The sequence below is a fragment of the Mus caroli genome, unplaced genomic scaffold (genome assembly GCF_978045245.1).
Source record: "Mus caroli unplaced genomic scaffold, Mus_caroli_1 scaffold_3, whole genome shotgun sequence".
Taxonomy (NCBI): domain Eukaryota; kingdom Metazoa; phylum Chordata; class Mammalia; order Rodentia; family Muridae; genus Mus; species Mus caroli.
The window spans coordinates 67,932,941-67,939,750 of record NW_028227258.1 but is presented as its reverse complement, the minus strand read 5'-3'; the positions used below and the strand labels follow the sequence as shown (position 1 = coordinate 67,939,750).

General features: G+C 44.5%; 1 pseudogene; it reads left to right on the top strand.

Moving 5' to 3' along the window:
* The first annotated feature begins 1,492 nt into the window (after positions 1-1,492).
* Positions 1,493-2,577, top strand: LOC147005560 (TD and POZ domain-containing protein 2-like; annotated as a pseudogene).
* The last annotated feature ends 4,233 nt before the right edge of the window (positions 2,578-6,810 follow it).

The window sequence follows — 6,810 nt, the reverse complement described above, 5'->3', positions numbered from 1 at the left end:
TGCTCTGTCTGCCTGCAACTCTGCTCTAGCACAGCATGTTTTGTGCAGCATGATGTTAGGTCAGGCAGGGAGCAAGAAAGCAAGGGGGAAAGCAGAGAGAGGAGGTTTGAAGCAGCCACAGAATCACGGCAGAATCCAGGGGAAACACTGTTTCTCAATGGTTATCATACTACAATCTAGACAGTCTTCTTTTTTTTTTGTTTGTTTGTTTGTTTGTTTGTTTGTTTGTTTTTCGAGACAGGGTTTCTCTGTGTAGCCCTGGCTGTCCTGGCACTCACTTTGTAGACCAGGCTGGCCTTGAACTCAGAAATCCGCCTGCCTCTGCCTCCCGAGTGCTGGGATTAAAGGCGTGCGCCACCACGCCCGGCTTAGACAGTCTTCTTACTGTGCCTGTATGTGGGAGGGAGAATTAAGAAGAAAAGTAGCAAGAGATGGAGGTAGTGTGAGGGGACCCTGTGTAGAAACCTTTCCATTTTTCTGGATGGCTGGTGAGAGACTTGTAAAATATATTTAAGTGCCCTTAAACGGCAATGAAGAGTCATTGCTTAGTGGATATTGGGGCCAAATGTAGCCTGTAAATTTGGAAGTCTTAATGAGTGGGAGGCATCTCAGTAAGGATCCTGGGAGTGGCTGCAAAGGCATATCCTTTCTGGGTGAGAGTGGCAGTTATTAATTTCTCCTACCAGCATCCTAAGGATAAGTTAACTAAAACAACAGGAGGGACAGATCACCAAGACCTCAAGTAGTCAATTGGGGTCTCAGCTCAGGCCAGTACCTGAGTGGACAGTGAGGAGAATGGTAACCAGGCTTGGGGTGTCACAGCATTGAGAAAGAAAATGATGCAGGGGAGAGAGAAAATCTCACTCAAGGGAAAATGTCCTGTAATGAGGAGTCAGCAAGGAGACCAATCATAAAGATTGGGACTGTCTCTATCCACAAGAACACCACAGGGTGGCTGTGAGCTCAACATCCCTCCCTTGGAACCAGGGGATATTTACACTGACCAGTGTGGGAGAGGGAACTTACCAATTTGCTTTTGCTTGGATGGATAGGTCTAGAGAGAAATTGGCTGGAAAGTTCATGTGGCAGCAGGAGATGTTAACCTGACAGTTTTTAAATCTGCATCACAACATCAATTGTGTTTTATAAAAAGAAATCCAGGATGTGTTTGTTAGATCCAGGTATTGTGAGGGTGGGAGTGGTACCCTGGTGGGTAAACACTGAGGCATATCTTCCCCCTGAGGTACCAGCCAAGATTAGTATAGAATAGAGTTTATTTACACCATGGAGAGGGGAGTTGAGGAGGGATGAGATGAGAAGAGAAGAGGAGAGAGAGAAAGAGAGAGAGAGAGAGAGAGAGAGAGAGAGAGAGAATTTAAGAGATATTGAAATAAAATCTAAAATACCTATACTTGTATCCAACAGGAAGAAGAATAAATAACTTCTAGTTATTTTCAGATCAGCTTTAACCTCCAAAGTACCTCCAGCAGAAATGTCAGGGGACATGGAAGCCAAGATCTGGGGCTCCACACAGATCAGTGTTAAAGAATTCTGCTATGAGTGGACCATTAGCAACTTTTCATTTTGCATGGGGGGAATTAGGAGAAAGATTAAAAGCCCAGTGTTCTCTTTGAAGGCCAATGAGGACGTGGCCTGGTGTTTGAGAGTACACCCAAACGGGTTTGATGAAGAAAGCAAAGATTACCTGTCAGTTTACCTGGTGTTGGTCAACTGCCCAAAGAGAGAAGTTAGAGCAAAGTTTGAATTCTGGATCAAAAATTCCCAAGGAGAGAAATATCAATATACGCAGAGCTTGAATGTCCCTAGCTTTCAGAGAAAGCAAAACTGGGGATTCAGTAAGTTCATCCTTCGAGATTCCCTCCTCTCCCATCGGAATTGGCTTCTCCCTAAAGACCAGCTCACCCTCTGCTGCAAGGTGAGCATAGTAGGAGCCATCATAAACATGCCTGGACAGAACATGATACCTGCAATCAAGGATCCAAGACATATGTTGACAGATGACCTAGGCAAGCTGTGGGAGAATTCCCTCTTCACGAACTGCTCCCTGTTGGTAGCTGGCCATGAATTCAGGGCTCACAAAGCCATCCTAGCAGCTCACTCTCCAGTTTTCAGAGCCATGTTTGAACATCAAATGAAGGAGAGACTAGCAAACTGCTTTGAGATCCAGGAGCTGGATTTTCAAGTCTTTAAGGAGATGATGGGCTTCATCTACACTGGGAAGGCTCCAACCCTCCACAGCCACTCCATGGCCTGTGATGTGCTGGCAGCTGCTGACAAGTATGGCCTTGAGGGCTTGAAGGTCATATGTGAGGATGCCCTCTGCAGGAACCTCTCTGTGGAGAATGCTGCACACACTCTCATTGTGGCTGACCTCCACAGCACAGAGCAGCTGAAGACTCGGGCTCTACATTTCATTGCCCTTCATGCTTCTGAAGTCTCTAAAAGCTCCGGGTGGAAGTCAATGGTGGAGTCCCATCCCCACTTGGTGGATGAAAGATTCCACTCCCTGGCTTCTGCACAGAGTGTTTTCTTGGAGTCCTTATTCAAATGCCTTAAGGGATTTTAGGAGCTAGACAGATATCACCAACACCTGTCTTCCCACATCAACAACCAGTCTCATCTATAGAACTATGTCATAACACCAGCTGTAGCCTTACTTTCTGCCTGCATGCATCTCCTTCGAGTCCCAGAGACAATTCTTTAAGATCCCTCAGGCTAACTCCTTACTGTATTCTAGCGCCTAACTCCAGAACACAGTCACTGATAACTCACTGTCCAATCCTGAGGGGAAAGCATGAAAGATGCCTGTAGATCTTCCCTTCTCCTTCATTTCTTGTAAAACCACAACTACCAGTCTAATCCCCAACTCTATAGAATCTTTCTGGCCTGACCACTTTTCTTTTCTTTTTTTTTTGTTTTTTGTTTTTTGTTTTTTGTTTTTTTCCAGACAGTGTTTCTCTGTGTAGCCCTGGCTGTCCTGGAACTCTCTGTAGACCGGGCTGGCCTTGAACTCAGAAATCCGTCTGCCTCTGCCTCCCAAGTGTTGGGATTAAAGGTGTGTGCCACCACCGCCGAGCCTGACGATCTTTCACTGTGTCGCTGAATTCGAAGGAGACAATGTAAGCAGATTCTGATGGAATCTCCTCCCTCTTTGTGAACCCCTTCAGACTTCTAACCTATCTCCATTCCTTTTTTTTTAAATTTTTTATTAGGTATTTTCTTCATTTACATTTCCAGTGCTATCCACCCCCCACTCCCCTACCCACCCACTCCCACTTCTTGGCCCTGGCATTCCCCTGTATTGAGTCATATAAAGTTTGCACGACCAATGGGCCTCTCCTCCCAATGATGGCTGACTAGGCCATCTTCTGATACATATGCAGCTAGAGACACGAGCTCCGGGGGGGGAGGGGGGGTACAGGTTAGTTCATATTGTTGTTCCACCTATAGGGTTGCAGACCCCTTTAGCTCCTTGGGTACTTTCTCTAGCTCCTCTGTTGGGGGCCGTATGTTCCATCCAATAGCTGACTGCGAGCATCCACTTCGAATTGATCCATTCTTATCTCCTTGTACAAACTCAAGTCAAAGGACTTTTTATGTGGATCAAAGGACTCCACATAAAACAAGAGATACTGAAACTTATAGAGGAGAAACTGGGGAAAAGCCTTGAGCATAGGAGCACAGGGAAAATATTTCTGAACAGAACAGCAATGATTTGTGCTCAAGATCAAGAATTGACAAATGGGAACTCATAAAACTGCAAAGCTTCTGAAAGGCAAAAGACACTGTCAGTAACACAAAAGGCCACCAACAGATTGGGGAAAGATCCTTACCAATCCTAAATCAAATAGGGAACTAATATCCAATATATATAAAGAACTCAAGAAGTCGGACTCCACAAAACTAAACCCTATTTAAAAAAAATGTGGGGGAATACAGAGCTAAAAAAAGAATTCTCAACTGAGGAATAAATACTGAATGGCTAAGAAGCACCTAAAAAAAATGTTCAACATCCTTAATTATCAGGGAAATGCAAATCAATACAACCCCGAGATTCCACCTCACACCAGTCAGAATGGCTAAGATCAAAAACTAAGGTAATCATAGATGCTGGTGAAGATGTTCAGAAAGAGGAACACTCCTCCATTGCTGGTGGGACTGCAAGCTGGTACAACCACTCTGGAAATCAGTTTGGTGGTTCTTCATAAAATTGGACATAGTTCTACCGGAAGATCCAGCAATACCACTCATAAGTATATATCCAGAAGATGTTCCAACTCATAATAAGGACACCTGTTGGCTGGTGAGATGGCTCAGTAGGTAAGAGTACCCGACTGCTCTTCCGAAGGTCCAAAGTTCAAATCCCAGCAACCACATGGTGGCTCACAACCACCCGTAATGAGATCTGATGCCCTCTTCTGGTGCATCTGAAGACAGCTACAGTGTTTTTAAATATAATTAATTAAAAAGAGGACACATGCTCCGCTATGTTCATAGCAGACTTATTTATAATAGCCAGAAGATGGAAAGAGCCCAGATGTCCCTCAATAGAGGAATGGATATAGAAAATATGGAACATTTACACAATGGTGTACTACTCAGCTATTAAAAACAGTGAATTTGTAAAATTCTTAGACAAATGGATGGATCTGGAGGATATCACCCTAAACAAGGTAACCCAAGCACAAAAGAACACACATGATATACACTCACTGAGAAGTGGATATTAGCCCAGAGGCTCAGAATCCTTCTTAGAAGGGGGAACAAAATACCCATGAAAGGAGTTACAAAGTTCAGAGCAGAGCCTAAAGGAATGACTATCCAGAGACTGCCCCCACTTGGGGATTCACCCCATAAGCAACCACCAAACCCAGACACTAGGCAGATGCCAACAAGAGCCTGCTGACAGGAGCCTGATATAGCTGTCCCCTGAGAGGCTCTGCCAGTTCCTGACAAATAGAGAAGTGGATGCACACAGTCATCCAATGGATGGATGACAAGGTCCCTGATGAAGGAGCTAAAGAAAGTATCCAGGGAGCTGTAGGGGTCTGAAGCCCTACAGTCAATATGAACTAACCAGTACCCTCAGAGCTCCCAACAATCATAGAAAACACATTGTGGAACCTGTGGCTCTAGCTATATATATATAGCAGAGGATGGCCTTGTCAGTCATCAATGGGAGGAGAGGCCCTTGGTCCTGTGAAGGCTCTATGTCCCAGTATAGGGGAACACCAGGACCAGGAATGGGAGTGGGTAGGTTGGGGGGCAGAGAGAGGGGATAGGGGATTTTCCCAGGGGAAACTAGGAAAGGGGAAAACATTTGAAATGTAAATAAAGAAAATGTCTAATAAGAAAAAAAGAAAAAGATCACTTGCCACAGACCCTCTGGGCCCCTTTGTCTTTGAGGAACGGGTTTCTAGTCACAGGTGGACAAAGCATTGGATGAAATGACAGATGCACACAGGAGAGGTTGTGTAGAATCTGAATGTAATTTATCAAATTGAGCATCAAACTTTTTTTTTTTTTTTTTTGGTTTTTCGAGACAGGGTTTCTCTGTATAGCCCTGGCTGTCCTGGAACTCACTTTGTAGACCAGGCTGGCCTCGAACTCAGAAATCCGCCTGCCTCTGCCTCCCAAGTGCTGGGATTAAAGGCGTGCGCCACCACCGCCCAGCCCAAACTTTTTATACAGAAGAAAATAGGGAAGTTAGGTGACACATCAGCAAGGTACAAATGAGGTTACCGGATGCTTAATGACTCTTACACAAAACAGAGGAATGTAAAAACAAAGACTGGCAGGAACTGGGCAATAAAATAACTGAGACAAAGTCAGCCCTATCTAAGGTCAGCTATAGTCTTAGAAGCCAGGTGTGAGGTCTTTACACTTGCAGGGCAAGGGCTTTCACACCCAAGTCATGGTTCTAACTAGGAAGTCCGTTCTAGCTAACCATCTCATGAATAATGCAACACTCTAAAACAACAGCCTGATCTACTTCCTAAACCATTGTAAATTCCTGTATATGGGAGAGACTTGGCTTTTATTCTAAGTGATAGTATAATACCAGAGGCAATTCTGAATGTCACTGAACAGGCAACTTTCCTGAATTCCAAGTCCATGGTCAGCTCAAGGACTTTCTAGGACGTTGGACCACTGGTGAAGGCTTAGCTATGTCAGAATTCAATCTTAAAGAGACTTATAATAAGATAATACTAAAAGAGAGCACGTGGATCCATACACTAGACTAACTCGGGAATAGGGTATGAGTATATGGGTTAATGAGAATGCCAGAACTCCAGGAGGTAAGCTTCCATGAAACTCTCTGCCTCATGAGTGGCTTTCAGGCTTCACAGCCTGTCAAGCTGACTCGGCCAGAGTACATGGCAATCACTAATATTTCCCTGGCACTACACTCCAACACTGTGGACTATGATCAAGTATTCCTTGGTTTTAGTTTAACAGGTAGTGTTTTATAAGTGCTGGGGTTTGCATCCTGAATGGCTTCCACTATGGAGTCTGATAACACCACACATGTTCTGGATATTGAATCAGCTGGTCATGGCTGAATTCTCCTATCTGTCCAAATAGAGATTGTCTTAACCATCTTCTGGAAGAGGTAACAAGTAAGGTGGAGGTCTCAGATTCCTTGGAACCATGATTTCAAGCTTCCTGTTTTGTCCAGGAATGCTGAAGGAGTCCTGTACTATGCTTACCTTGCAGCAGAGGGTGAGCTGGTCTTCAGGGAGAAGCTAAATGCCCCTAGGAGAAAAGAAAAGCTCAAAAAAAAAAATG